This window comes from Ascidiella aspersa, chromosome 5, assembly GCF_963924565.1.
Source record: "Ascidiella aspersa chromosome 5, kaAscAspe10.2, whole genome shotgun sequence".
Taxonomy (NCBI): Eukaryota; Metazoa; Chordata; class Ascidiacea; order Phlebobranchia; family Ascidiidae; genus Ascidiella; species Ascidiella aspersa.
The window spans coordinates 8,181,634-8,203,129 of NC_139451.1; the positions used below are offsets into that span (position 1 = coordinate 8,181,634).

At 37.2% G+C, this 21,496-nt stretch overlaps 68 non-coding genes across 68 annotated transcripts; all 68 read right to left on the bottom strand.

The window, feature by feature from the left end:
- Positions 1-167: 167 nt before the first annotated feature.
- Positions 168-303, bottom strand: LOC146141772 (U4 spliceosomal RNA). The gene has a single exon (XR_014499898.1). It is a non-coding gene; the product is annotated as a U4 spliceosomal RNA (small nuclear RNA).
- Positions 304-472: 169 nt separating this feature from the next.
- LOC146141773 (U5 spliceosomal RNA) lies at positions 473-591 on the bottom strand. Its single transcript, XR_014499409.1, has one exon. It is a non-coding gene; the product is annotated as a U5 spliceosomal RNA (small nuclear RNA).
- A 209-nt stretch (positions 592-800) lies between these two features.
- LOC146141774 (U4 spliceosomal RNA) lies at positions 801-936 on the bottom strand. Its single transcript, XR_014499830.1, has one exon. It is a non-coding gene; the product is annotated as a U4 spliceosomal RNA (small nuclear RNA).
- Positions 937-1,104: 168 nt separating this feature from the next.
- LOC146141775 (U5 spliceosomal RNA) lies at positions 1,105-1,223 on the bottom strand. The gene has a single exon (XR_014499410.1). It is a non-coding gene; the product is annotated as a U5 spliceosomal RNA (small nuclear RNA).
- Positions 1,224-1,432: 209 nt separating this feature from the next.
- Positions 1,433-1,568, bottom strand: LOC146141776 (U4 spliceosomal RNA). The gene has a single exon (XR_014499819.1). It is a non-coding gene; the product is annotated as a U4 spliceosomal RNA (small nuclear RNA).
- A 169-nt stretch (positions 1,569-1,737) lies between these two features.
- On the bottom strand, positions 1,738-1,856 carry LOC146141777 (U5 spliceosomal RNA). Its single transcript, XR_014499285.1, has one exon. It is a non-coding gene; the product is annotated as a U5 spliceosomal RNA (small nuclear RNA).
- Positions 1,857-2,065: 209 nt separating this feature from the next.
- Positions 2,066-2,201, bottom strand: LOC146141778 (U4 spliceosomal RNA). Its single transcript, XR_014499705.1, has one exon. It is a non-coding gene; the product is annotated as a U4 spliceosomal RNA (small nuclear RNA).
- Positions 2,202-2,370: 169 nt separating this feature from the next.
- LOC146141779 (U5 spliceosomal RNA) lies at positions 2,371-2,489 on the bottom strand. Its single transcript, XR_014499603.1, has one exon. It is a non-coding gene; the product is annotated as a U5 spliceosomal RNA (small nuclear RNA).
- A 209-nt stretch (positions 2,490-2,698) lies between these two features.
- Positions 2,699-2,834, bottom strand: LOC146141780 (U4 spliceosomal RNA). Its single transcript, XR_014499706.1, has one exon. It is a non-coding gene; the product is annotated as a U4 spliceosomal RNA (small nuclear RNA).
- Positions 2,835-3,003: 169 nt separating this feature from the next.
- LOC146141781 (U5 spliceosomal RNA) lies at positions 3,004-3,122 on the bottom strand. The gene has a single exon (XR_014499604.1). It is a non-coding gene; the product is annotated as a U5 spliceosomal RNA (small nuclear RNA).
- A 209-nt stretch (positions 3,123-3,331) lies between these two features.
- LOC146141782 (U4 spliceosomal RNA) lies at positions 3,332-3,467 on the bottom strand. Its single transcript, XR_014499861.1, has one exon. It is a non-coding gene; the product is annotated as a U4 spliceosomal RNA (small nuclear RNA).
- Positions 3,468-3,635: 168 nt separating this feature from the next.
- On the bottom strand, positions 3,636-3,754 carry LOC146141783 (U5 spliceosomal RNA). Its single transcript, XR_014499506.1, has one exon. It is a non-coding gene; the product is annotated as a U5 spliceosomal RNA (small nuclear RNA).
- A 209-nt stretch (positions 3,755-3,963) lies between these two features.
- Positions 3,964-4,099, bottom strand: LOC146141784 (U4 spliceosomal RNA). The gene has a single exon (XR_014499831.1). It is a non-coding gene; the product is annotated as a U4 spliceosomal RNA (small nuclear RNA).
- A 169-nt stretch (positions 4,100-4,268) lies between these two features.
- Positions 4,269-4,387, bottom strand: LOC146141785 (U5 spliceosomal RNA). The gene has a single exon (XR_014499591.1). It is a non-coding gene; the product is annotated as a U5 spliceosomal RNA (small nuclear RNA).
- A 209-nt stretch (positions 4,388-4,596) lies between these two features.
- On the bottom strand, positions 4,597-4,732 carry LOC146141786 (U4 spliceosomal RNA). The gene has a single exon (XR_014499995.1). It is a non-coding gene; the product is annotated as a U4 spliceosomal RNA (small nuclear RNA).
- A 167-nt stretch (positions 4,733-4,899) lies between these two features.
- LOC146141787 (U5 spliceosomal RNA) lies at positions 4,900-5,018 on the bottom strand. The gene has a single exon (XR_014499286.1). It is a non-coding gene; the product is annotated as a U5 spliceosomal RNA (small nuclear RNA).
- Positions 5,019-5,227: 209 nt separating this feature from the next.
- On the bottom strand, positions 5,228-5,363 carry LOC146141788 (U4 spliceosomal RNA). Its single transcript, XR_014499964.1, has one exon. It is a non-coding gene; the product is annotated as a U4 spliceosomal RNA (small nuclear RNA).
- A 169-nt stretch (positions 5,364-5,532) lies between these two features.
- LOC146141789 (U5 spliceosomal RNA) lies at positions 5,533-5,651 on the bottom strand. The gene has a single exon (XR_014499627.1). It is a non-coding gene; the product is annotated as a U5 spliceosomal RNA (small nuclear RNA).
- Positions 5,652-5,858: 207 nt separating this feature from the next.
- Positions 5,859-5,994, bottom strand: LOC146141790 (U4 spliceosomal RNA). The gene has a single exon (XR_014499960.1). It is a non-coding gene; the product is annotated as a U4 spliceosomal RNA (small nuclear RNA).
- A 169-nt stretch (positions 5,995-6,163) lies between these two features.
- LOC146141791 (U5 spliceosomal RNA) lies at positions 6,164-6,282 on the bottom strand. Its single transcript, XR_014499411.1, has one exon. It is a non-coding gene; the product is annotated as a U5 spliceosomal RNA (small nuclear RNA).
- A 209-nt stretch (positions 6,283-6,491) lies between these two features.
- On the bottom strand, positions 6,492-6,627 carry LOC146141792 (U4 spliceosomal RNA). Its single transcript, XR_014499707.1, has one exon. It is a non-coding gene; the product is annotated as a U4 spliceosomal RNA (small nuclear RNA).
- A 169-nt stretch (positions 6,628-6,796) lies between these two features.
- LOC146141793 (U5 spliceosomal RNA) lies at positions 6,797-6,915 on the bottom strand. Its single transcript, XR_014499391.1, has one exon. It is a non-coding gene; the product is annotated as a U5 spliceosomal RNA (small nuclear RNA).
- A 209-nt stretch (positions 6,916-7,124) lies between these two features.
- On the bottom strand, positions 7,125-7,260 carry LOC146141794 (U4 spliceosomal RNA). Its single transcript, XR_014499899.1, has one exon. It is a non-coding gene; the product is annotated as a U4 spliceosomal RNA (small nuclear RNA).
- Positions 7,261-7,429: 169 nt separating this feature from the next.
- LOC146141795 (U5 spliceosomal RNA) lies at positions 7,430-7,548 on the bottom strand. Its single transcript, XR_014499413.1, has one exon. It is a non-coding gene; the product is annotated as a U5 spliceosomal RNA (small nuclear RNA).
- A 209-nt stretch (positions 7,549-7,757) lies between these two features.
- Positions 7,758-7,893, bottom strand: LOC146141796 (U4 spliceosomal RNA). Its single transcript, XR_014499833.1, has one exon. It is a non-coding gene; the product is annotated as a U4 spliceosomal RNA (small nuclear RNA).
- A 168-nt stretch (positions 7,894-8,061) lies between these two features.
- On the bottom strand, positions 8,062-8,180 carry LOC146141797 (U5 spliceosomal RNA). Its single transcript, XR_014499414.1, has one exon. It is a non-coding gene; the product is annotated as a U5 spliceosomal RNA (small nuclear RNA).
- Positions 8,181-8,389: 209 nt separating this feature from the next.
- LOC146141798 (U4 spliceosomal RNA) lies at positions 8,390-8,525 on the bottom strand. Its single transcript, XR_014499820.1, has one exon. It is a non-coding gene; the product is annotated as a U4 spliceosomal RNA (small nuclear RNA).
- A 169-nt stretch (positions 8,526-8,694) lies between these two features.
- LOC146141799 (U5 spliceosomal RNA) lies at positions 8,695-8,813 on the bottom strand. Its single transcript, XR_014499287.1, has one exon. It is a non-coding gene; the product is annotated as a U5 spliceosomal RNA (small nuclear RNA).
- Positions 8,814-9,022: 209 nt separating this feature from the next.
- Positions 9,023-9,158, bottom strand: LOC146141800 (U4 spliceosomal RNA). Its single transcript, XR_014499708.1, has one exon. It is a non-coding gene; the product is annotated as a U4 spliceosomal RNA (small nuclear RNA).
- Positions 9,159-9,327: 169 nt separating this feature from the next.
- Positions 9,328-9,446, bottom strand: LOC146141801 (U5 spliceosomal RNA). Its single transcript, XR_014499605.1, has one exon. It is a non-coding gene; the product is annotated as a U5 spliceosomal RNA (small nuclear RNA).
- Positions 9,447-9,655: 209 nt separating this feature from the next.
- Positions 9,656-9,791, bottom strand: LOC146141802 (U4 spliceosomal RNA). The gene has a single exon (XR_014499710.1). It is a non-coding gene; the product is annotated as a U4 spliceosomal RNA (small nuclear RNA).
- A 169-nt stretch (positions 9,792-9,960) lies between these two features.
- LOC146141803 (U5 spliceosomal RNA) lies at positions 9,961-10,079 on the bottom strand. Its single transcript, XR_014499288.1, has one exon. It is a non-coding gene; the product is annotated as a U5 spliceosomal RNA (small nuclear RNA).
- A 209-nt stretch (positions 10,080-10,288) lies between these two features.
- On the bottom strand, positions 10,289-10,424 carry LOC146141804 (U4 spliceosomal RNA). Its single transcript, XR_014499882.1, has one exon. It is a non-coding gene; the product is annotated as a U4 spliceosomal RNA (small nuclear RNA).
- A 168-nt stretch (positions 10,425-10,592) lies between these two features.
- On the bottom strand, positions 10,593-10,711 carry LOC146141805 (U5 spliceosomal RNA). Its single transcript, XR_014499415.1, has one exon. It is a non-coding gene; the product is annotated as a U5 spliceosomal RNA (small nuclear RNA).
- Positions 10,712-10,920: 209 nt separating this feature from the next.
- LOC146141806 (U4 spliceosomal RNA) lies at positions 10,921-11,056 on the bottom strand. Its single transcript, XR_014499883.1, has one exon. It is a non-coding gene; the product is annotated as a U4 spliceosomal RNA (small nuclear RNA).
- Positions 11,057-11,224: 168 nt separating this feature from the next.
- Positions 11,225-11,343, bottom strand: LOC146141807 (U5 spliceosomal RNA). The gene has a single exon (XR_014499416.1). It is a non-coding gene; the product is annotated as a U5 spliceosomal RNA (small nuclear RNA).
- A 209-nt stretch (positions 11,344-11,552) lies between these two features.
- On the bottom strand, positions 11,553-11,688 carry LOC146141808 (U4 spliceosomal RNA). The gene has a single exon (XR_014499711.1). It is a non-coding gene; the product is annotated as a U4 spliceosomal RNA (small nuclear RNA).
- Positions 11,689-11,857: 169 nt separating this feature from the next.
- Positions 11,858-11,976, bottom strand: LOC146141809 (U5 spliceosomal RNA). The gene has a single exon (XR_014499417.1). It is a non-coding gene; the product is annotated as a U5 spliceosomal RNA (small nuclear RNA).
- A 209-nt stretch (positions 11,977-12,185) lies between these two features.
- Positions 12,186-12,321, bottom strand: LOC146141810 (U4 spliceosomal RNA). Its single transcript, XR_014499875.1, has one exon. It is a non-coding gene; the product is annotated as a U4 spliceosomal RNA (small nuclear RNA).
- Positions 12,322-12,490: 169 nt separating this feature from the next.
- LOC146141811 (U5 spliceosomal RNA) lies at positions 12,491-12,609 on the bottom strand. The gene has a single exon (XR_014499566.1). It is a non-coding gene; the product is annotated as a U5 spliceosomal RNA (small nuclear RNA).
- A 207-nt stretch (positions 12,610-12,816) lies between these two features.
- Positions 12,817-12,952, bottom strand: LOC146141812 (U4 spliceosomal RNA). The gene has a single exon (XR_014499799.1). It is a non-coding gene; the product is annotated as a U4 spliceosomal RNA (small nuclear RNA).
- A 169-nt stretch (positions 12,953-13,121) lies between these two features.
- LOC146141813 (U5 spliceosomal RNA) lies at positions 13,122-13,240 on the bottom strand. The gene has a single exon (XR_014499418.1). It is a non-coding gene; the product is annotated as a U5 spliceosomal RNA (small nuclear RNA).
- Positions 13,241-13,449: 209 nt separating this feature from the next.
- On the bottom strand, positions 13,450-13,585 carry LOC146141814 (U4 spliceosomal RNA). Its single transcript, XR_014499906.1, has one exon. It is a non-coding gene; the product is annotated as a U4 spliceosomal RNA (small nuclear RNA).
- Positions 13,586-13,753: 168 nt separating this feature from the next.
- Positions 13,754-13,872, bottom strand: LOC146141815 (U5 spliceosomal RNA). Its single transcript, XR_014499419.1, has one exon. It is a non-coding gene; the product is annotated as a U5 spliceosomal RNA (small nuclear RNA).
- A 209-nt stretch (positions 13,873-14,081) lies between these two features.
- Positions 14,082-14,217, bottom strand: LOC146141816 (U4 spliceosomal RNA). The gene has a single exon (XR_014500007.1). It is a non-coding gene; the product is annotated as a U4 spliceosomal RNA (small nuclear RNA).
- A 168-nt stretch (positions 14,218-14,385) lies between these two features.
- On the bottom strand, positions 14,386-14,504 carry LOC146141817 (U5 spliceosomal RNA). The gene has a single exon (XR_014499420.1). It is a non-coding gene; the product is annotated as a U5 spliceosomal RNA (small nuclear RNA).
- Positions 14,505-14,713: 209 nt separating this feature from the next.
- Positions 14,714-14,849, bottom strand: LOC146141818 (U4 spliceosomal RNA). The gene has a single exon (XR_014499712.1). It is a non-coding gene; the product is annotated as a U4 spliceosomal RNA (small nuclear RNA).
- A 166-nt stretch (positions 14,850-15,015) lies between these two features.
- Positions 15,016-15,134, bottom strand: LOC146141819 (U5 spliceosomal RNA). The gene has a single exon (XR_014499289.1). It is a non-coding gene; the product is annotated as a U5 spliceosomal RNA (small nuclear RNA).
- Positions 15,135-15,343: 209 nt separating this feature from the next.
- LOC146141820 (U4 spliceosomal RNA) lies at positions 15,344-15,479 on the bottom strand. Its single transcript, XR_014499713.1, has one exon. It is a non-coding gene; the product is annotated as a U4 spliceosomal RNA (small nuclear RNA).
- Positions 15,480-15,648: 169 nt separating this feature from the next.
- LOC146141821 (U5 spliceosomal RNA) lies at positions 15,649-15,767 on the bottom strand. Its single transcript, XR_014499421.1, has one exon. It is a non-coding gene; the product is annotated as a U5 spliceosomal RNA (small nuclear RNA).
- Positions 15,768-15,976: 209 nt separating this feature from the next.
- On the bottom strand, positions 15,977-16,112 carry LOC146141822 (U4 spliceosomal RNA). Its single transcript, XR_014499834.1, has one exon. It is a non-coding gene; the product is annotated as a U4 spliceosomal RNA (small nuclear RNA).
- A 168-nt stretch (positions 16,113-16,280) lies between these two features.
- On the bottom strand, positions 16,281-16,399 carry LOC146141823 (U5 spliceosomal RNA). The gene has a single exon (XR_014499422.1). It is a non-coding gene; the product is annotated as a U5 spliceosomal RNA (small nuclear RNA).
- Positions 16,400-16,608: 209 nt separating this feature from the next.
- LOC146141824 (U4 spliceosomal RNA) lies at positions 16,609-16,744 on the bottom strand. Its single transcript, XR_014499822.1, has one exon. It is a non-coding gene; the product is annotated as a U4 spliceosomal RNA (small nuclear RNA).
- Positions 16,745-16,913: 169 nt separating this feature from the next.
- LOC146141825 (U5 spliceosomal RNA) lies at positions 16,914-17,032 on the bottom strand. The gene has a single exon (XR_014499291.1). It is a non-coding gene; the product is annotated as a U5 spliceosomal RNA (small nuclear RNA).
- A 209-nt stretch (positions 17,033-17,241) lies between these two features.
- LOC146141826 (U4 spliceosomal RNA) lies at positions 17,242-17,377 on the bottom strand. Its single transcript, XR_014499876.1, has one exon. It is a non-coding gene; the product is annotated as a U4 spliceosomal RNA (small nuclear RNA).
- A 169-nt stretch (positions 17,378-17,546) lies between these two features.
- On the bottom strand, positions 17,547-17,665 carry LOC146141827 (U5 spliceosomal RNA). Its single transcript, XR_014499568.1, has one exon. It is a non-coding gene; the product is annotated as a U5 spliceosomal RNA (small nuclear RNA).
- A 207-nt stretch (positions 17,666-17,872) lies between these two features.
- On the bottom strand, positions 17,873-18,008 carry LOC146141828 (U4 spliceosomal RNA). Its single transcript, XR_014499800.1, has one exon. It is a non-coding gene; the product is annotated as a U4 spliceosomal RNA (small nuclear RNA).
- Positions 18,009-18,177: 169 nt separating this feature from the next.
- On the bottom strand, positions 18,178-18,296 carry LOC146141829 (U5 spliceosomal RNA). Its single transcript, XR_014499424.1, has one exon. It is a non-coding gene; the product is annotated as a U5 spliceosomal RNA (small nuclear RNA).
- Positions 18,297-18,505: 209 nt separating this feature from the next.
- LOC146141830 (U4 spliceosomal RNA) lies at positions 18,506-18,641 on the bottom strand. The gene has a single exon (XR_014499907.1). It is a non-coding gene; the product is annotated as a U4 spliceosomal RNA (small nuclear RNA).
- A 168-nt stretch (positions 18,642-18,809) lies between these two features.
- LOC146141831 (U5 spliceosomal RNA) lies at positions 18,810-18,928 on the bottom strand. The gene has a single exon (XR_014499425.1). It is a non-coding gene; the product is annotated as a U5 spliceosomal RNA (small nuclear RNA).
- Positions 18,929-19,137: 209 nt separating this feature from the next.
- On the bottom strand, positions 19,138-19,273 carry LOC146141832 (U4 spliceosomal RNA). Its single transcript, XR_014500008.1, has one exon. It is a non-coding gene; the product is annotated as a U4 spliceosomal RNA (small nuclear RNA).
- A 166-nt stretch (positions 19,274-19,439) lies between these two features.
- On the bottom strand, positions 19,440-19,558 carry LOC146141833 (U5 spliceosomal RNA). The gene has a single exon (XR_014499292.1). It is a non-coding gene; the product is annotated as a U5 spliceosomal RNA (small nuclear RNA).
- A 209-nt stretch (positions 19,559-19,767) lies between these two features.
- On the bottom strand, positions 19,768-19,903 carry LOC146141834 (U4 spliceosomal RNA). Its single transcript, XR_014499714.1, has one exon. It is a non-coding gene; the product is annotated as a U4 spliceosomal RNA (small nuclear RNA).
- Positions 19,904-20,072: 169 nt separating this feature from the next.
- On the bottom strand, positions 20,073-20,191 carry LOC146141835 (U5 spliceosomal RNA). Its single transcript, XR_014499426.1, has one exon. It is a non-coding gene; the product is annotated as a U5 spliceosomal RNA (small nuclear RNA).
- A 209-nt stretch (positions 20,192-20,400) lies between these two features.
- On the bottom strand, positions 20,401-20,536 carry LOC146141836 (U4 spliceosomal RNA). The gene has a single exon (XR_014499908.1). It is a non-coding gene; the product is annotated as a U4 spliceosomal RNA (small nuclear RNA).
- A 168-nt stretch (positions 20,537-20,704) lies between these two features.
- LOC146141837 (U5 spliceosomal RNA) lies at positions 20,705-20,823 on the bottom strand. The gene has a single exon (XR_014499427.1). It is a non-coding gene; the product is annotated as a U5 spliceosomal RNA (small nuclear RNA).
- Positions 20,824-21,032: 209 nt separating this feature from the next.
- On the bottom strand, positions 21,033-21,168 carry LOC146141838 (U4 spliceosomal RNA). The gene has a single exon (XR_014500055.1). It is a non-coding gene; the product is annotated as a U4 spliceosomal RNA (small nuclear RNA).
- A 169-nt stretch (positions 21,169-21,337) lies between these two features.
- LOC146141839 (U5 spliceosomal RNA) lies at positions 21,338-21,456 on the bottom strand. The gene has a single exon (XR_014499569.1). It is a non-coding gene; the product is annotated as a U5 spliceosomal RNA (small nuclear RNA).
- Positions 21,457-21,496: the final 40 nt, after the last annotated feature.

Below are 21,496 nucleotides of genomic sequence, written 5' to 3' on the forward strand. Positions count from 1 at the left end.
CTAAGAATTGCTGTGCCAGGCAAATCTTGGGATGCCATAAAAGACAATTTTGCTACTGAATCTATATTTAGTGTGACAAACTTTACCAAAAGAAACATAAAAGAACTAATCTATAGAAGAAAGTAGATTTTCGACATAGTTGTGAAAGAGATGTTGTCTGGATAACGATTTCTTAAAACCGGTCAAATATTGCCGCGAAAGCTTTTCAAGCCATCGGGCGGGGTATTGGTTATAGTTTTCAACTAGCAAAAATCGCGCCTCGGATAAACCTCATCAGCTACAATATCGCCACTGCGCAAAGACAACCACACGCAGTTCGAGATAGCAATAAACGACTAATTTATTTTTTTTAGTTTGTTGCAACCTTCATCCCGATGCAGAGATACGTTAAACTTGTAGACTACACTAAATCAGGTCTTCTTTTATTTTGAACTGCTTAGATTAAGTCAAGTTTAACTCATTTTTCGGTAAAACTGCAGAACATGTCTGCAGATGCAAGAAATAACTAAAGACTCATTGCAATGTCCCACTTCACGGAAATCTTTAGTAAAAGGCGAAAGATTTACACGTTGTGAAATGAGACCAGAGTAACGAGGATTTAGCATTTTATGTTTATAACGGAAGTTACTGCGACTAAGAATTGCTGTGCCAGGGAACTCTTGGGATGCCATAAAAGACAATTTTGCTACTGAATCTATATTTAGTTTGACAAACTTTACCAAAAGAAACATAAAACAACTAATCTATAGAAGAAAGTAGATTTTCGACGTAGTTGTGAAAGAGATGTTGTCTGGATAACGATTTCTTAAAACCGGTCAAATATTGCCGCGAAAGCTTTTTAAGCCATCGGGCGGGGTATTGGGTATAGTTTTCAACTAGCAATAATCGCGCCTCGGATAAACCTCATCAGCTACAATATCGCCACTGCGCAAAGACAACCACACACAGTTCGCGATAGCAATAAACGACTAATTTATTTTTTTAGTTTGTTGCAACCTTCACCCCGATGCAGAGATACGTTAAACTTGTAGACTACACTAAATCAGGTCTTCTTTTATTTTGAACTGCTTAGATTAAGTCAAGTTTAACTCATTTTTCGGTAAAACTGCAGAACATGTCTGCAGATGCAAGAAATAACTAAAGACTCATTGCAATGTCCCACTTCACGGAAATCTTTAGTAAAAGGCGAAAGATTTACACGTTGTGAAATGAGACCAGAGTAACGAGGTTTTAGCATTTTATGTTTAGAAAGGAAGTTACTGCGACTAAGAATTGCTGTGCCAGGGAACTCTTGGGATGCCATAAAATGCAATTTTGCTACTGAATCTATATTTAGTTTGACAAACTTTACCAAAAGAAACATAAAACAACTAATCTATAGAAGAAAGTAGATTTTCGACATAGTTGTGAAAGAGATGTTGTCTGGATAACGATTTCTTAAAACCGGTCAAATATTGCCGCGAAAGCTTTTTAAACCATCGGGCGGGGTATTGGGTATAGTTTTCAACTAGCAATAATCGCGCCTCGGATAAACCTCATCAGCTACGATATCGCCACTGCGCAAAGACAACCACACGCAGTTCGAGATAGCAATAAACGACTAATTTATTTTTTTTAGTTTGTTGCAACCTTCACCCCGATGCAGAGATACGTTAAACTTGTAGACTACACTAAATTAGGTCTTGTTTTATTTTGAACTGCTTAGATTAAGTCAAGTTTAACTCATTTTTCGGTAAAACTGCAGAACATGTCTGCAGATGCAAGAAATAACTAAAGACTCATTGCAATGTCCCACTTCACGGAAATCTTTAGTAAAAGGCGAAAGATTTACACGTTGTGAAGTGAGACCAGAGTAACGAGGTTTTGGCATTTTATGTTTATAACGGAAGTTACTGCGACTAAGAATTGCTGTGCCAGGCAACTCTTGGGATGCCATAAAAGACAATTTTGCTACTGAATCTATATTTAGTGTGACAAACTTTACCAAAAGAAATGTAAAACAACTAATCTATAGAAGAAAGTAGATTTTCGACATAGTTGTGAAAGAGATGTTGTCTGGATAACGATTTCTTAAAACCGGTCAAATATTGCCGCGAAAGCTTTTTAAGCCATCGGGCGGGGTATTGGGTATAGTTTTCAACTAGCAATAATCGCGCCTCGGATAAACCTCATCAGCTACGATATCGCCACTGCGCAAAGACAACCACACGCAGTTCGAGATAGCAATAAACGACTAATTTATTTTTTTTAGTTTGTTGCATCCTTCACCCCGATGCAGAGATACGTTAAACTTGAAGACTACACTAAATCAGGTCTTCTTTTATTTTGAACTGCTTAGATTAAGTCAAGTTTAACTCATTTTTCGGTAAAACTGCAGAACATGTCTGCAGATGCAAGAAATAACTAAAGACTCATTGCAATGTCCCACTTCACGGAAATGTTTAGTAAAAGGCGAAAGATTTACACGTTGTGAAATGAGACCAGAGTAACGAGGTTTTAGCATTTTATGTTTATAACGGAAGTTACTGCGACTAAGAATTGCTGTGCCAGGCAACTCTTGGGATGCCATAAAAGACAATTTTGCTACTGAATCTATATTTAGTTTGACAAACTTTACCAAAAGAAACATAAAACAACTAATCTATAGAAGAAAGTAGATTTTCGACGTAGTTGTGAAAGAGATGTTGTCTGGATAACGATTTCTTAAAACCGGTCAAATATTGCCGCGAAAGCTTTTTAAGCCATCGGGCGGGGTATTGGGTATAGTTTTCAACTAGCAATAATCGCGCCTCGGATAAACCTCATCAGCTACGATATCGCCACTGCGCAAAGACAACCACACGCAGTTCGAGATAGCAATAAACGACTAATTTATTTTTTTTAGTTTGTTGCATCCTTCACCCCGATGCAGAGATACGTTAAACTTGAAGACTACACTAAATCAGGTCTTCTTTTATTTTGAACTGCTTAGATTAAGTCAAGTTTAACTCATTTTTCGGTAAAACTGCAGAACATGTCTGCAGATGCAAGAAATAACTAAAGACTCATTGCAATGTCCCACTTCACGGAAATGTTTAGTAAAAGGCGAAAGATTTACACGTTGTGAAATGAGACCAGAGTAACGAGGTTTTAGCATTTTATGTTTATAACGGAAGTTACTGCGACTAAGAATTGCTGTGCCAGGCAACTCTTGGGATGCCATAAAAGACAATTTTGCTACTGAATCTATATTTAGTTTGACAAACTTTACCAAAAGAAACATAAAACAACTAATCTATAGAAGAAAGTAGATTTTCGACGTAGTTGTGAAAGAGATGTTGTCTGGATAATGATTTCTTAAAACCGGTCAAATATTGCCGCGAAAGCTTTTTAAGCCATCGGGCGGGGTGTTGGGTATAGTTTTCAACTAGCAATAATCGCGCCTCGGATAAACCTCATCAGCTACAATATCGCCACTGCGCAAAGACAACCACACGCAGTTCGAGATAGCAATAAACGACTAATTTATTTTTTTAGTTTGTTGCAACCTTCACCCCGATGCAGAGATACGTTAAACTTGTAGACTACACTAAATCAGGTCTTGTTTTATTTTGAACTGCTTAGATTAAGTCAAGTTTAACTCATTTTTCGGTAAAACTGCAGAACATGTCTACAGATGCAAGAAATAACTAAAGACTCATTGCAATGTCCCACTTCACGGAAATCTTTAGTAAAAGGCGAAAGATTTACACGTTGTGAAATGAGACCAGAGTAACGAGGTTTTAGCATTTTATGTTTATAACGGAAGTTACTGCGACTAAGAATTGCTGTGCCAGGGAACTCTTGGGATGCCATAAAAGACAATTTTGCTACTGAATCTATATTTAGTTTGACAAACTTTACCAAAAGAAACATAAAACAACTAATCTATAGAAGAAAGTAGATTTTCGACATAGTTGTGAAAGAGATGTTGTCTGGATAACGATTTCTTAAAACCGGTCAAATATTGCCGCGAAAGCTTTTTAAGCCATCGGGCGGGGTATTGGGTATAGTTTTCAACTAGCAATAATCGCGCCTCGGATAAACCTCATCAGCTACAATATCGCCACTGCGCAAAGACAACCACACGCAGTTCGAGATAGCAATAAACGACTAATTTATTTTTTTTAGTTTGTTGCAACCTTCACCCCGATGCAGAGATACGTTAAACTTGTAGACTACAGAAAATCAGGTCTTCTTTTATTTTGAACTGCTTAGATTAAGTCAAGTTTAACTCATTTTTCGGTAAAACTGCAGAACATGTCTGCAGATGCAAGAAATAACTAAAGACTCATTGCAATGTCCCACTTCGCGGAAATCTTTAGTAAAAGGCGAAAGATTTACACGTTGTGAAATGAGACCAGAGTAACGAGGTTTTAGCATTTTATGTTTATAACGGAAGTTACTGCGACTAAGAATTACTGTGCCAGGGAACTCTTGGGATGCCATAAAAGACAATTTTGCTACTGAATCTATATTTAGTTTGACAAACTTTACCAAAAGAAAAATAAAACAACTAATCTATAGAAGAAAGTAGATTTTCGACATAGTTGTGAAAGAGATGTTGTCTGGATAACGATTTCTTAAAACCGGTCAAATATTGCCGCGAAAGCTTTTTAAGCCATCGGGCGGGGTATTGGGTATAGTTTTCAACTAGCAATAATCGCGCCTCGGATAAACCTCATCAGCTACGATATCGTCACTGCGTAAAGTCAACCACACGCAGTTCGAGATAGCAATAAACGACTAATTTTTTTTTTAGTTTGTTGCAACATTCACCCCGATGCAGAGATAAGTTAAACTTGTAGACTAAACTAAATTAGATCTTCTTTTATTTTGAACTGCTTAGATTAAGTCAAGTTTAACTATTTTTTCGGTAAAACTGCAGAACATGTCTGCAGATGCAAGAAATAACTAAAGACTCATTGCAATGTCCCACTTCACGGAAATCTTTAGTAAAAGGCGAAAGATTTACACGTTGTGAAGTGAGACCAGAGTAACGAGGTTTTGGCATTTTATGTTTATAACGGAAGTTACTGCGACTAAGAATTGCTGTGCAAGGGAACTCTTGGGATGCCATAGAAGACAATTTTGCTACTGAATCTATATTTAGTGTGACAAACTTCATCAAAAGAAACATAAAACAACTAATATATAGAAGAAAGCAGATTTTTTACATATTTGTGCAAGAGATGTTGTCTGTATAACGATTTCTTAAAACCGGTTAAATATTGCCGCGAAAGCTTTTTAAGCCATCGGGCGGGGTATTGCGTATAGTTTTCAACTAGCAAAAATCGCGCCTCGGATAAACCTCATTAGCTACGATATCGCCACTGCGCAAAGTCAACGACATGCAGTTCGAGATAGTAGTAAACGACTAATCTATTTTTTTTAATTTGTTGCAACCTTCACGCCGATGCAAAGATACGTTAAACTTGTAGACTAAACTAAATTAGATCTTCTTTTATTTTGAACTGCTTAGATTAAGTCAAGTTTAACTCATTTTTCGGTAAAACTGCAGAACATGTCTGCAGATGCAAGAAATAACTAAAGACTCATTGCAATGTCCCACTTCACGGAAATCTTTAGTAAAAGGCGAAAGATTTTCACGTTGTGAAATGAGACCACAGAAACGAGGTTTGACATTTTATGTTTATAACGGAAGTTACTTCGACTAAGAATTGCTGTGCCAGGCAAATCTTGGGATGCCATAGAAGACAATCTTGCTACTGAATCTAAATTTAGTGAGACAAACTTTACCAAAAAAACATAAAACGATTGATATATAGCAGAAAGCAGATTTTCTACATAGTTGTGAAAGAGATCTTGTCTGGATAACGATTTCTTAAAACCGGTCAAATATTGCCGCGAAAGCTTTTTCAACTATCGGGCGGGGTATTGGGTATAGTTTTCAACTAGCAATAATCGCGCCTCGGATAAACCTCATCAGCTACGATATCGTCACTGCGCAAAGACAACCACACGCAGTTCGAGATAGCAATAAACGACTAATTTATTTTTTTTAGTTTGTTGCAACCTTCACCCCGATGCAGAGATACGTTAAACTTGTAGACTACACTAAATCAGGTCTTGTTTTATTTTGAACTGCTTAGATTAAGTCAAGTTTAACTCATTTTTCGGTAAAACTGCAGAACATGTCTGCAGATGCAAGAAATAACTAAAGACTCATTGCAATGTCCCACTTCACGGAAATCTTTAGTAAAAGGCGAAAGATTTACACGTTGTGAAATGAGACCAGAGTAACGAGGTTTTAGCATTTTATGTTTATAACGGAAGTTACTGCGACTAAGAATTACTGTGCCAGGGAACTCTTGGGATGCCATAAAAGACAATTTTGCTACTGAATCTATATTTAGTTTGACAAACTTTACCAAAAGAAACATAAAACAACTAATCTATAGAAGAAAGTAGATTTTCGACGTAGTTGTGAAAGAGATGTTGTCTGGATAACGATTTCTTAAAACCGGTCAAATATTGCCGCGAAAGCTTTTTAAGCCATCGGGCGGGGTATTGGGTATAGTTTTCAACTAGCAATAATCGCGCCTCGGATAAACCTCATCAGCTACGATATCGCCACTGCGCAAAGACAACCACACGCAGTTCGAGATAGCAATAAACGACTAATTTATTTTTTTTAGTTTGTTGCAACCTTCATCCCGATGCAGAGATACGTTAAACTTGTAGACTACACTAAATCAGGTCTTCTTTTATTTTGAACTGCTTAGATTAAGTCAAGTTTAACTCATTTTTCGGTAAAACTGCAGAACATGTCCGCAGATGCAAGAAATAACTAAAGACTCATTGCAATGTCCCACTTCACGGAAATCTTTAGTAAAAGGCGAAAGATTTACACGTTGTGAAGTGAGACCAGAGTAACGAGGTTTTGGCATTTTATGTTTATAACGGAAGTTACTGCGACTAAGAATTGCTGTGCCAGGCAAATCTTGGGATGCCATAAAAGACAATTTTGCTACTGAATCTATATTTAGTGTGACAAACTTTACCAAAAGAAACATAAAAGAACTAATCTATAGAAGAAAGTAGATTTTCGACATAGTTGTGAAAGAGATGTTGTCTGGATAACGATTTCTTAAAACCGGTCAAATATTGCCGCGAAAGCTTTTCAAGCCATCGGGCGGGGTATTGGTTATAGTTTTCAACTAGCAAAAATCGCGCCTCGGATAAACCTCATCAGCTACAATATCGCCACTGCGCAAAGACAACCACACGCAGTTCGAGATAGCAATAAACGACTAATTTATTTTTTTTAGTTTGTTGCAACCTTCATCCCGATGCAGAGATACGTTAAACTTGTAGACTACACTAAATCAGGTCTTCTTTTATTTTGAACTGCTTAGATTAAGTCAAGTTTAACTCATTTTTCGGTAAAACTGCAGAACATGTCTGCAGATGCAAGAAATAACTAAAGACTCATTGCAATGTCCCACTTCACGGAAATCTTTAGTAAAAGGCGAAAGATTTACACGTTGTGAAATGAGACCAGAGTAACGAGGATTTAGCATTTTATGTTTATAACGGAAGTTACTGCGACTAAGAATTGCTGTGCCAGGGAACTCTTGGGATGCCATAAAAGACAATTTTGCTACTGAATCTATATTTAGTTTGACAAACTTTACCAAAAGAAACATAAAACAACTAATCTATAGAAGAAAGTAGATTTTCGACGTAGTTGTGAAAGAGATGTTGTCTGGATAACGATTTCTTAAAACCGGTCAAATATTGCCGCGAAAGCTTTTTAAGCCATCGGGCGGGGTATTGGGTATAGTTTTCAACTAGCAATAATCGCGCCTCGGATAAACCTCATCAGCTACAATATCGCCACTGCGCAAAGACAACCACACACAGTTCGCGATAGCAATAAACGACTAATTTATTTTTTTAGTTTGTTGCAACCTTCACCCCGATGCAGAGATACGTTAAACTTGTAGACTACACTAAATCAGGTCTTCTTTTATTTTGAACTGCTTAGATTAAGTCAAGTTTAACTCATTTTTCGGTAAAACTGCAGAACATGTCTGCAGATGCAAGAAATAACTAAAGACTCATTGCAATGTCCCACTTCACGGAAATCTTTAGTAAAAGGCGAAAGATTTACACGTTGTGAAATGAGACCAGAGTAACGAGGTTTTAGCATTTTATGTTTAGAAAGGAAGTTACTGCGACTAAGAATTGCTGTGCCAGGGAACTCTTGGGATGCCATAAAATGCAATTTTGCTACTGAATCTATATTTAGTTTGACAAACTTTACCAAAAGAAACATAAAACAACTAATCTATAGAAGAAAGTAGATTTTCGACATAGTTGTGAAAGAGATGTTGTCTGGATAACGATTTCTTAAAACCGGTCAAATATTGCCGCGAAAGCTTTTTAAACCATCGGGCGGGGTATTGGGTATAGTTTTCAACTAGCAATAATCGCGCCTCGGATAAACCTCATCAGCTACGATATCGCCACTGCGCAAAGACAACCACACGCAGTTCGAGATAGCAATAAACGACTAATTTATTTTTTTTAGTTTGTTGCAACCTTCACCCCGATGCAGAGATACGTTAAACTTGTAGACTACACTAAATCAGGTCTTGTTTTATTTTGAACTGCTTAGATTAAGTCAAGTTTAACTCATTTTTCGGTAAAACTGCAGAACATGTCTGCAGATGCAAGAAATAACTAAAGACTCATTGCAATGTCCCACTTCACGGAAATCTTTAGTAAAAGGCGAAAGATTTACACGTTGTGAAGTGAGACCAGAGTAACGAGGTTTTGGCATTTTATGTTTATAACGGAAGTTACTGCGACTAAGAATTGCTGTGCCAGGCAACTCTTGGGATGCCATAAAAGACAATTTTGCTACTGAATCTATATTTAGTGTGACAAACTTTACCAAAAGAAATGTAAAACAACTAATCTATAGAAGAAAGTAGATTTTCGACATAGTTGTGAAAGAGATGTTGTCTGGATAACGATTTCTTAAAACCGGTCAAATATTGCCGCGAAAGCTTTTTAAGCCATCGGGCGGGGTATTGGGTATAGTTTTCAACTAGCAATAATCGCGCCTCGGATAAACCTCATCAGCTACGATATCGCCACTGCGCAAAGACAACCACACGCAGTTCGAGATAGCAATAAACGACTAATTTATTTTTTTTAGTTTGTTGCATCCTTCACCCCGATGCAGAGATACGTTAAACTTGAAGACTACACTAAATCAGGTCTTCTTTTATTTTGAACTGCTTAGATTAAGTCAAGTTTAACTCATTTTTCGGTAAAACTGCAGAACATGTCTGCAGATGCAAGAAATAACTAAAGACTCATTGCAATGTCCCACTTCACGGAAATGTTTAGTAAAAGGCGAAAGATTTACACGTTGTGAAATGAGACCAGAGTAACGAGGTTTTAGCATTTTATGTTTATAACGGAAGTTACTGCGACTAAGAATTGCTGTGCCAGGCAACTCTTGGGATGCCATAAAAGACAATTTTGCTACTGAATCTATATTTAGTTTGACAAACTTTACCAAAAGAAACATAAAACAACTAATCTATAGAAGAAAGTAGATTTTCGACATAGTTGTGAAAGAGATGTTGTCTGGATAACGATTTCTTAAAACCGGTCAAATATTGCCGCGAAAGCTTTTTAAGCCATCGGGCGGGGTATTGGGTATAGTTTTCAACTAGCAATAATCGCGCCTCGGATAAACCTCATCAGCTACGATATCGCCACTGCGCAAAGACAACCACACGCAGTTCGAGATAGCAATAAACGACTAATTTAATTTTTTTAGTTTGTTGCAACCTTCACCCCGATGCAGAGATACGTTAAACTTGTAGACTACACTAAATCAGGTCTTGTTTTATTTTGAACTGCTTAGATTGAGTCAAGTTTAACTCATTTTTCGGTAAAACTGCAGAACATGTCTGCAGATGCAAGAAATAACTAAAGACTCATTGCAATGTCCCACTTCACGGAAATCTTTAGTAAAAGGCGAAAGATTTACACGTTGTGAAGTGAGACCAGAGTAACGAGGTTTTGGCATTTTATGTTTATAACGGAAGTTACTGCGACTAAGAATTGCTGTGCCAGGCAACTCTTGGGATGCCATAAAAGACAATTTTGCTACTGAATCTATATTTAGTGTGACAAACTTTACCAAAAGAAACGTAAAACAACTAATCTATAGAAGAAAGTAGATTTTCGACATAGTTGTGAAAGAGATGTTGTCTGGATAACGATTTCTTAAAACCGGTCACATATTGCCGCGAAAGCTTTTTAAGCCATCGGGCGGGGTATTGGGTATAGTTTTCAACTAGCAATAATCGCGCCTCGGATAAACCTCATCAGCTACGATATCGCCTCTGCGCAAAGACAACCACACGCAGTTCGAGATAGCAATAAACGACTAATTTATTTTTTTAGTTTGTTGCAACCTTCACCCCGATGCAGAGATACGTTAAACTTGTAGACTACACTAAATCAGGTCTTCTTTTATTTTGAACTGCTTAGATTAAGTCAAGTTTAACTCATTTTTCGGTAAAACTGCAGAACATGTCTGCAGATGCAAGAAATAACTAAAGACTCATTGCAATGTCCCACTTCACGGAAATCTTTAGTAAAAGGCGAAAGATTTACACGTTGTGAAATGAGACCAGAGTAACGAGGTTTTAGCATTTTATGTTTATAACGGAAGTTACTGCGACTAAGAATTGCTGTGCCAGGGAACTCTTGGGATGCCATAAAATACAATTTTGCTACTGAATCTATATTTAGTTTGACAAACTTTACCAAAAGAAAAATAAAACAACTAATCTATAGAAGAAAGTAGATTTTCGACATAGTTGTGAAAGAGATGTTGTCTGGATAACGATTTCTTAAAACCGGTCACATATTGCCGCGAAAGCTTTTTAAGCCATCGGGCGGGGTATTGGGTATAGTTTTCAACTAGCAATAATCGCGCCTCGGATAAACCTCATCAGCTACGATATCGCCTCTGCGCAAAGACAACCACACGCAGTTCGAGATAGCAATAAACGACTAATTTATTTTTTTAGTTTGTTGCAACCTTCACCCCGATGCAGAGATACGTTAAACTTGTAGACTACACTAAATCAGGTCTTCTTTTATTTTGAACTGCTTAGATTAAGTCAAGTTTAACTCATTTTTCGGTAAAACTGCAGAACATGTCTGCAGATGCAAGAAATAACTAAAGACTCATTGCAATGTCCCACTTCACGGAAATCTTTAGTAAAAGGCGAAAGATTTACACGTTGTGAAATGAGACCAGAGTAACGAGGTTTTAGCATTTTATGTTTATAACGGAAGTTACTGCGACTAAGAATTACTGTGCCAGGGAACTCTTGGGATGCCATAAAAGACAATTTTGCTACTGAATCTATATTTAGTGTGACAAACTTTACCAAAAGAAACATAAAACAACTAATCTATAGAAGAAAGTCGATTTTCGACATAGTTGTGAAAGAGATGTTGTCTGGATAACGATTTCTTAAAACCGGTCAAATATTGCCGCGAAAGCTTTTTAAGCCATCGGGCGGGGTATTGGGTATAGTTTTCAACTAGCAATAATCGCGCCTCGGATAAACCTCATCAGCTACGATATCGCCACTGCGCAAAGACAACCACACGCAGTTCGAGATAGCAATAAACGACTAATTTATTTTTTTTAGTTTGTTGCATCCTTCACCCCGACGCAGAGATACGTTAAACTTGTAGACTACACTAAATCAGGTCTTCTTTTATTTTGAACTGCTTAGATTAAGCCAAGTTTAACTCATTTTTCGGTAAAACTGCAGAACATGTCTGCAGATGCAAGAAATAACTAAAGACTCATTGCAATGTCCCACTTCACGGAAATCTTTAGTAAAAGGCGAAAGATTTACACGTTGTGAAATGAGACCAGAGTAACGAGGTTTTAGCATTTTATGTTTATAACGGAAGTTACTGCGACTAAGAATTGCTGTGCCAGGGAACTCTTGGGATGCCATAAAAGACAATTTTGCTACTGAATCTATATTTAGTTTGACAAACTTTACCAAAAGAAACATAAAACAACTAATCTATAGAAGAAAGTAGATTTTCGACGTAGTTGTGAAAGAGATGTTGTCTGGATAACGATTTCTTAAAACCGGTCAAATATTGCCGCGAAATCTTTTTAAGCCATCGGGCGGGGTATTGGGTATAGTTTTCAACTAGCAAAAATCGCGCCTCGGATAAACCTCATTAGCTACGATATCGCCACTGCGCAAAGTCAACGACATGCAGTTCGAGATAGTAGTAAACGACTAATCTATTTTTTTTAATTTGTTGCAACCTTCACGCCGATGCAAAGATACGTTAAACTTGTAGACTAAACTAAATTAGATCTTCTTTTATTTTGAACTGCTTAGATTAAGTCAAGTTTAACTCATTTTTCGGTAAAACTGCAGAACATGTCTGCAGATGCAAGAAATAACTAAAGACTCATTGCAATGTCCCACTTCACGGAAATCTTTAGTAAAAGGCGAAAGATTTTCACGTTGTGAAATGAGACCAGAGAAACGAGGTTTGACATTTTATGTTTATAACGGAAGTTACTTCGACTAAGAATTGCTGTGCCAGGCAAATCTTGGGATGCCATAGAAGACAATCTTGCTACTGAATCTAAATTTAGTGAGACAAACTTTACCAAAAAAACATAAAACGACTGATATATAGCAGAAAGCAGATTTTCTACATAGTTGTGAAAGAGATCTTGTCTGGATAACGATTTCTTAAAACCGGTCAAATATTGCCGCGAAAGCTTTTTCAGCTATCGGGCGGGGTATTGGGTATAGTTTTCAACTAGCAATAATCGCGCCTCGGATAAACCTCATCAGCTACGATATCGCCACTGCGCAAAGACAACCACACGCAGTTCGAGATAGCAATAAACGACTAATTTATTTTTTTTAGTTTGTTGCAACCTTCACCCCGATGCAGAGATACGTTAAACTTGTAGACTACACTAAATCAGGTCTTCTTTTATTTTGAATTGCTTAGATTAAGTCAAGTTTAACTCATTTTTCGGTAAAACTGCAGAACATGTCTGCAGATGCAAGAAATAACTAAAGACTCATTGCAATGTCCCACTTCACGGAAATCTTTAGTAAAAGGCGAAAGATTTACACGTTGTGAAATGAGACCAGAGTAACGAGGTTTTAGCATTTTATGTTTATAACGGAAGTTACTGCGACTAAGAATTACTGTTCCAGGGAACTCTTGGGATGCCATAAAAGACAATTTTGCTACTGAATCTATATTTAGTTTGACAAACTTTACCAAATAAAAAATAAAACAACTAATCTATAGAAGAAAGTAGATTTTCGACATAATTGTGAAAGAGATGTTGTCTGGATAACGATTTCTTAAAACCGGTCAAATATTGCCGCGAAAGCTTTTTAAGCCATCGGGCGGGGTATTGGGTATAGTTTTCAACTAGCAATAATCGCGCCTCGGATAAACCTCATCAGCTACGATATCGTCACTGCGCAAAGTCAACCACACGCAGTTCGAGATAGCAATAAACGACTAATTTATTTTTTTAGTTTGTTGCAACCTTCACCCCGATGCAGAGATACGTTAAACTTGTAGACTACACTAAATCAGGTCTTCTTTTATTTTGAACTGCTTAGATTAAGTCAAGTTTAACTCATTTTTCGGTAAAACTGCAGAACATGTCTGCAGATGCAAGAAATAACTAAAGACTCATTGCAATGTCCCACTTCACGGAAATCTTTAGTAAAAGGCGAAAGATTTACACGTTGTGAAATGAGACCAGAGTAACGAGGTTTTAGCATTTTATGTTTATAACGGAAGTTACTGCGACTAAGAATTGCTGTGCCAGGGAACTCTTGGGATGCCATAAAATACAATTTTGCTACTGAATCTATATTTAGTTTGACAAACTTTACCAAAAGAAAAATAAAACAACTAATCTATAGAAGAAAGTAGATTTTCGACATAGTTGTGAAAGAGATGTTGTCTGGATAACGATTTCTTAAAACCGGTCACATATTGCCGCGAAAGCTTTTCAAGCCATCGGGCGGGGTATTGGGTATAGTTTTCAACTAGCAATAATCGCGCCTCGGATAAACCTCATCAGCTACGATATCGCCTCGGCGCAAAGACAACCACACGCAGTTCGAGATAGCAATAAACGACTAATTTATTTTTTTAGTTTGTTGCAACCTTCAGCCCGATGCAGAGATACGTTAAACTTGTAGACTACACTAAATCAGGTCTTCTTTTATTTTGAACTGCTTAGATTAAGTCAAGTTTAACTCATTTTTCGGTAAAACTGCAGAACATGTCTGCAGATGCAAGAAATAACTAAAGACTCATTGCAATGTCCCACTTCACGGAAATCTTTAGTAAAAGGCGAAAGATTTACACGTTGTGAAATGAGACCAGAGTAACGAGGTTTTAGCATTTTATGTTTATAACGGAAGTTACTGCGACTAAGAATTACTGTGCCAGGGAACTCTTGGGATGCCATAAAAGACAATTTTGCTACTGAATCTATATTTAGTGTGACAAACTTTACCAAAAGAAACATAAAACAACTAATCTATAGAAGAAAGTCGATTTTCGACATAGTTGTGAAAGAGATGTTGTCTGGATAACGATTTCTTAAAACCGGTCAAATATTGCCGCGAAAGCTTTTTAAGCCATCGGGCGGGGTATTGGGTATAGTTTTCAACTAGCAATAATCGCGCCTCGGATAAACCTCATCAGCTACGATATCGCCACTGCGCAAAGACAACCACACGCAGTTCGAGATAGCAATAAACGACTAATTTATTTTTTTTAGTTTGTTGCAACCTTCACCCCGATGCAGAGATACGTTAAACTTGTAGACTACACTAAATCAGGTCTTTTATTTTGAACTGCTTAGATTAAGTTAAGTTTAACTCATTTTTCGGTGAAACTGCAGAACATGTCTGCAGATGCAAGAAATAACTAAAGACTCATTGCAATGTCCCACTTCACGGAAATCTTTAGTAAAAGGCGAAAGATTTACACGTTGTGAAGTGAGACCAGAGTAACGAGGTTTTGGCATTTTATGTTTATAACGGAAGTTACTGCGACTAAGAATTGCTGTGCCAGGCAACCCTTGGGATGCCATAAAAGACAATTTTGCTACTGAATCTATATTTAGTGTGACAAACTTCATCAAAAGAAACATAAAACAACTAATATATAGAAGAAAGCAGATTTTTTACATATTTGTGCAAGAGATGTTGTCTGGATAACGATTTCTTAAAACCGGTCAAATATTGCCGCGAAAGCTTTTTAAGCCATCGGGCGGGGTATTGGGTATAGTTTTCAACTAGCAATAATCGCGCCTCGGATAAACCTCATCAGCTACGATATCGCCACTGCGCAAAGACAACCACACGCAGTTCGAGATAGCAATAAACGACTAATTTATTTTTTTTAGTTTGTTGCATCCTTCACCCCGACGCAGAGATACGTTAAACTTGTAGACTACACTAAATCAGGTCTTCTTTTATTTTGAACTGCTTAGATTAAGCCAAGTTTAACTCATTTTTCGGTAAAACTGCAGAACATGTCTGCAGATGCAAGAAATAACTAAAGACTCATTGCAATGTCCCACTTCACGGAAATCTTTAGTAAAAGGCGAAAGATTTACACGTTGTGAAATGAGACCAGAGTAACGAGGATTTAGCATTTTATGTTTATAACGGAAGTTACTGCGACTAAGAATTGCTGTGCCAGGGAACTCTTGGGATGCCATAAAAGACAATTTTGCTACTGAATCTATATTTAGTTTGACAAACTTTACCAAAAGAAACATAAAACAACTAATCTATAGAAGAAAGTAGATTTTCGACGTAGTTGTGAAAGAGATGTTGTCTGGATAACGATTTCTTAAAACCGGTCAAATATTGCCGCGAAAGCTTTTTAAGCCATCGGGCGGGGTATTGGGTATAGTTTTCAACTAGCAATAATCGCGCCTCGGATAAACCTCATCAGCTACAATATCGCCACTGCGCAAAGACAACCACACACAGTTCGCGATAGCAATAAACGACTAATTTATTTTTTTAGTTTGTTGCAACCTTCACCCCGATGCAGAGATACGTTAAACTTGTAGACTACACTAAATCAGGTCTTCTTTTATTTTGAACTGCTTAGATTAAGTCAAGTTTAACTCATTTTTCGGTAAAACTGCAGAACATGTCTGCAGATGCAAGAAATAACTAAAGACTCATTGCAATGTCCCACTTCACGGAAATCTTTAGTAAAAGGCGAAAGATTTACACGTTGTGAAATGAGACCAGAGTAACGAGGTTTTAGCATTTTATGTTTAGAAAGGAAGTTACTGCGACTAAGAATTGCTGTGCCAGGGAACTCTTGGGATGCCATAAAATGCAATTTTGCTACTGAATCTATATTTAGTTTGACAAACTTTACCAAAAGAAACATAAAACAACTAATCTATAGAAGAAAGTAGATTTTCGACATAGTTGTGAAAGAGATGTTGTCTGGATAACGATTTCTTAAAACCGGTCAAATATTGCCGCGAAAGCTTTTTAAACCATCGGGCGGGGTATTGGGTATAGTTTTCAACTAGCAATAATCGCGCCTCGGATAAACCTCATCAGCTACGATATCGCCACTGCGCAAAGACAACCACACGCAGTTCGAGATAGCAATAAACGACTAATTTATTTTTTTTAGTTTGTTGCAACCTTCACCCCGATGCAGAGATACGTTAAACTTGTAGACTACACTAAATCAGGTCTTGTTTTATTTTGAACTGCTTAGATTAAGTCAAGTTTAACTCATTTTTCGGTAAAACTGCAGAACATGTCTGCAGATGCAAGAAATAACTAAAGACTCATTGCAATGTCCCACTTCACGGAAATCTTTAGTAAAAGGCGAAAGATTTACACGTTGTGAAGTGAGACCAGAGTAACGAGGTTTTGGCATTTTATGTTTATAACGGAAGTTACTGCGACTAAGAATTGCTGTGCCAGGCAACTCTTGGGATGCCATAAAAGACAATTTTGCTACTGAATCTATATTTAGTGTGACAAACTTTACCAAAAGAAACATAAAACAACTAATCTATAGAAGAAAGTAGATTTTCGACGTAGTTGTGAAAGAGATGTTGTCTGGATAACGATTTCTTAAAACCGGTCAAATATTGCCGCGAAATCTTTTTAAGCCATCGGGCGGGGTATTGGGTATAGTTTTCAACTAGCAAAAATCGCGCCTCGGATAAACCTCATTAGCTACGATATCGCCACTGCGCAAAGTCAACGACATGCAGTTCGAGATAGTAGTAAACGACTAATCTATTTTTTTTAATTTGTTGCAACCTTCACGCCGATGCAAAGATACGTTAAACTTGTAGACTAAACTAAATTAGATCTTTTTTTATTTTGAACTGCTTAGATTAAGTCAAGTTTAACTCATTTTTCGGTAAAACTGCAGAACATGTCTGCAGATGCAAGAAATAACTAAAGACTCATTGCAATGTCCCACTTCACGGAAATCTTTAGTAAAAGGCGAAAGATTTTCACGTTGTGAAATGAGACCAGAGAAACGAGGTTTGACATTTTATGTTTATAACGGAAGTTACTTCGACTAAGAATTGCTGTGCCAGGCAAATCTTGGGATGCCATAGAAGACAATCTTGCTACTGAATCTAAATTTAGTGAGACAAACTTTACCAAAAAAACATAAAACGACTGATATATAGCAGAAAGCAGATTTTCTACATAGTTGTGAAAGAGATCTTGTCTGGATAACGATTTCTTAAAACCGGTCAAATATTGCCGCGAAAGCTTTTTCAGCTATCGGGCGGGGTATTGGGTATAGTTTTCAACTAGCAATAATCGCGCCTCGGATAAACCTCATCAGCTACGATATCGCCACTGCGCAAAGACAACCACACGCAGTTCGAGATAGCAATAAACGACTAATTTATTTTTTTTAGTTTGTTGCAACCTTCACCCCGATGCAGAGATACGTTAAACTTGTAGACTACACTAAATCAGGTCTTCTTTTATTTTGAATTGCTTAGATTAAGTCAAGTTTAACTCATTTTTCGGTAAAACTGCAGAACATGTCTGCAGATGCAAGAAATAACTAAAGACTCATTGCAATGTCCCACTTCACGGAAATCTTTAGTAAAAGGCGAAAGATTTACACGTTGTGAAATGAGACCAGAGTAACGAGGTTTTAGCATTTTATGTTTATAACGGAAGTTACTGCGACTAAGAATTACTGTTCCAGGGAACTCTTGGGATGCCATAAAAGACAATTTTGCTACTGAATCTATATTTAGTTTGACAAACTTTACCAAATAAAAAATAAAACAACTAATCTATAGAAGAAAGTAGATTTTCGACATAATTGTGAAAGAGATGTTGTCTGGATAACGATTTCTTAAAACCGGTCAAATATTGCCGCGAAAGCTTTTTAAGCCATCGGGCGGGGTATTGGGTATAGTTTTCAACTAGCAATAATCGCGCCTCGGATAAACCTCATCAGCTACGATATCGTCACTGCGCAAAGTCAACCACACGCAGTTCGAGATAGCAATAAACGACTAATTTATTTTTTTAGTTTGTTGCAACCTTCACCCCGATGCAGAGATACGTTAAACTTGTAGACTACACTAAATCAGGTCTTCTTTTATTTTGAACTGCTTAGATTAAGTCAAGTTTAACTCATTTTTCGGTAAAACTGCAGAACATGTCTGCAGATGCAAGAAATAACTAAAGACTCATTGCAATGTCCCACTTCACGGAAATCTTTAGTAAAAGGCGAAAGATTTACACGTTGTGAAATGAGACCAGAGTAACGAGGTTTTAGCATTTTATGTTTATAACGGAAGTTACTGCGACTAAGAATTGCTGTGCCAGGGAACTCTTGGGATGCCATAAAATACAATTTTGCTACTGAATCTATATTTAGTTTGACAAACTTTACCAAAAGAAAAATAAAACAACTAATCTATAGAAGAAAGTAGATTTTCGACATAGTTGTGAAAGAGATGTTGTCTGGATAACGATTTCTTAAAACCGGTCACATATTGCCGCGAAAGCTTTTCAAGCCATCGGGCGGGGTATTGGGTATAGTTTTCAACTAGCAATAATCGCGCCTCGGATAAACCTCATCAGCTACGATATCGCCTCGGCGCAAAGACAACCACACGCAGTTCGAGATAGCAATAAACGACTAATTTATTTTTTTTAGTTTGTTGCAACCTTCACCCCGATGCAGAGATACGTTAAACTTGTAGACTACACTAAATCAGGTCTTTTATTTTGAACTGCTTGGATTAAGTTAAGTTTAACTCATTTTTCGGTGAAACTGCAGAACATGTCTGCAGATGCAAGAAATAACTAAAGACTCATTGCAATGTCCCACTTCACGGAAATCTTTAGTAAAAGGCGAAAGATTTACACGTTGTGAAGTGAGACCAGAGTAACGAGGTTATGGCATTTTATGTTTATAACGGAAGTTACTGCGACTAAGAATTGCTGTGCCAGGCAACCCTTGGGATGCCATAAAAGACAATTTCGCTACTGAATCTATATTTAGTGTGACAAACTTTACCAAAAGAAACATAAAACAACTAATCTATAGAAGAAAGTCGATTTTCGACATAGTTGTGAAAGAGATGTTGTCTGGATAACGATTTCTTAAAACCGGTCAAATATTGCCGCGAAAGCTTTTTAAGCCATCGGGCGGGGTATTGGGTATAGTTTTCAACTAGCAATAATCGCGCCTCGGATAAACCTCATCAGCTACGATATCGCCACTGCGCAAAGACAACCACACGCAGTTCGAGATAGCAATAAACGACTAATTTATTTTTTTTAGTTTGTTGCAACCTTCACCCCGATGCAGAGATACGTTAAACTTGTAGACTACACTAAATCAGGTCTTCTTTTATTTTGAACTGCTTAGATTAAGTCAAGTTTAACTCATTTTTCGGTAAAACTGCAGAACATGTCTGCAGATGCAAGAAATAACTAAAGACTCATTGCAATGTCCCACTTCACGGAAATCTTTAGTAAAAGGCGAAAGATTTACACGTTGTGAAATGAGACCAGAGTAACGAGGTTTTAGCATTTTATGTTTATAACGGAAGTTACTGCGACTAAGAATTACTGTTCCAGGGAACTCTTGGGATGCCATAAAAGACAATTTTGCTACTGAATCTATATTTAGTTTGACAAACTTTACCAAATAAAAAATAAAACAACTAATCTATAGAAGAAAGTAGATTTTCGACATAATTGTGAAAGAGATGTTGTCTGGATAACGATTTCTTAAAACCGGTCAAATATTGCCGCGAAAGCTTTTTAAGCCATCGGGCGGGGTATTGGGTATAGTTTTCAACTAGCAATAATCGCGCCTCGGATAAACCTCATCAGCTACGATATCGTCACTGCGCAAAGTCAACCACACGCAGTTCGAGATAGCAATAAACGACTAATTTATTTTTTTAGTTTGTTGCAACCTTCACCCCGATGCAGAGATACGTTAAACTTGTAGACTACACTAAATCAGGTCTTCTTTTATTTTGAACTGCTTAGATTAAGTCAAGTTTAACTCATTTTTCGGTAAAACTGCAGAACATGTCTGCAGATGCAAGAAATAACTAAAGACTCATTGCAATGTCCCACTTCACGGAAATCTTTAGTAAAAGGCGAAAGATTTACACGTTGTGAAATGAGACCAGAGTAACGAGGTTTTAGCATTTTATGTTTATAACGGAAGTTACTGCGACTAAGAATTACTGTTCCAGGGAACTCTTGGGATGCCATAAAAGACAATTTTGCTACTGAATCTATATTTAGTTTGACAAACTTTACCAAATATAAAATAAAACAACTAATCTATAGAAGAAAGTAGATTTTCGACATAATTGTGAAAGAGATGTTGTCTGGATAACGATTTCTTAAAACCGGTCAAATATTTCCGCGAAATCTTTTTAAGCCATCGGGCGGGGTATTGGGTATAGTTTTCAACTAGCAATAATCGCGCCTCGGATAAACCTCATCAGCTACAATATCGCCACTGCGCAAAGTCAACCACACGCAGTTCGAGATAGCAATAAACGACTAATTTATTTTTTTTAGTTTGTTGCAACCTTCACCCCGATGCAGAGATACGTTAAACTTGTAGACTACACTAAATCAGGTCTTCTTTTATTTTGAACTGCTTAGATTAAGTCAAGTTTAACTCATTTTTCGGTAAAACTGCAGAACATGTCTGCAGATGCAAGAAATAACTAAAGACTCATTGCAATGTCCCACTTCACGGAAATCTTTAGTAAAAGGCGAAAGATTTTCACGTTGTGAAATGAGACCAGAGAAACGAGGTTTGACATTTTATGTTTATAACGGAAGTTACTGCG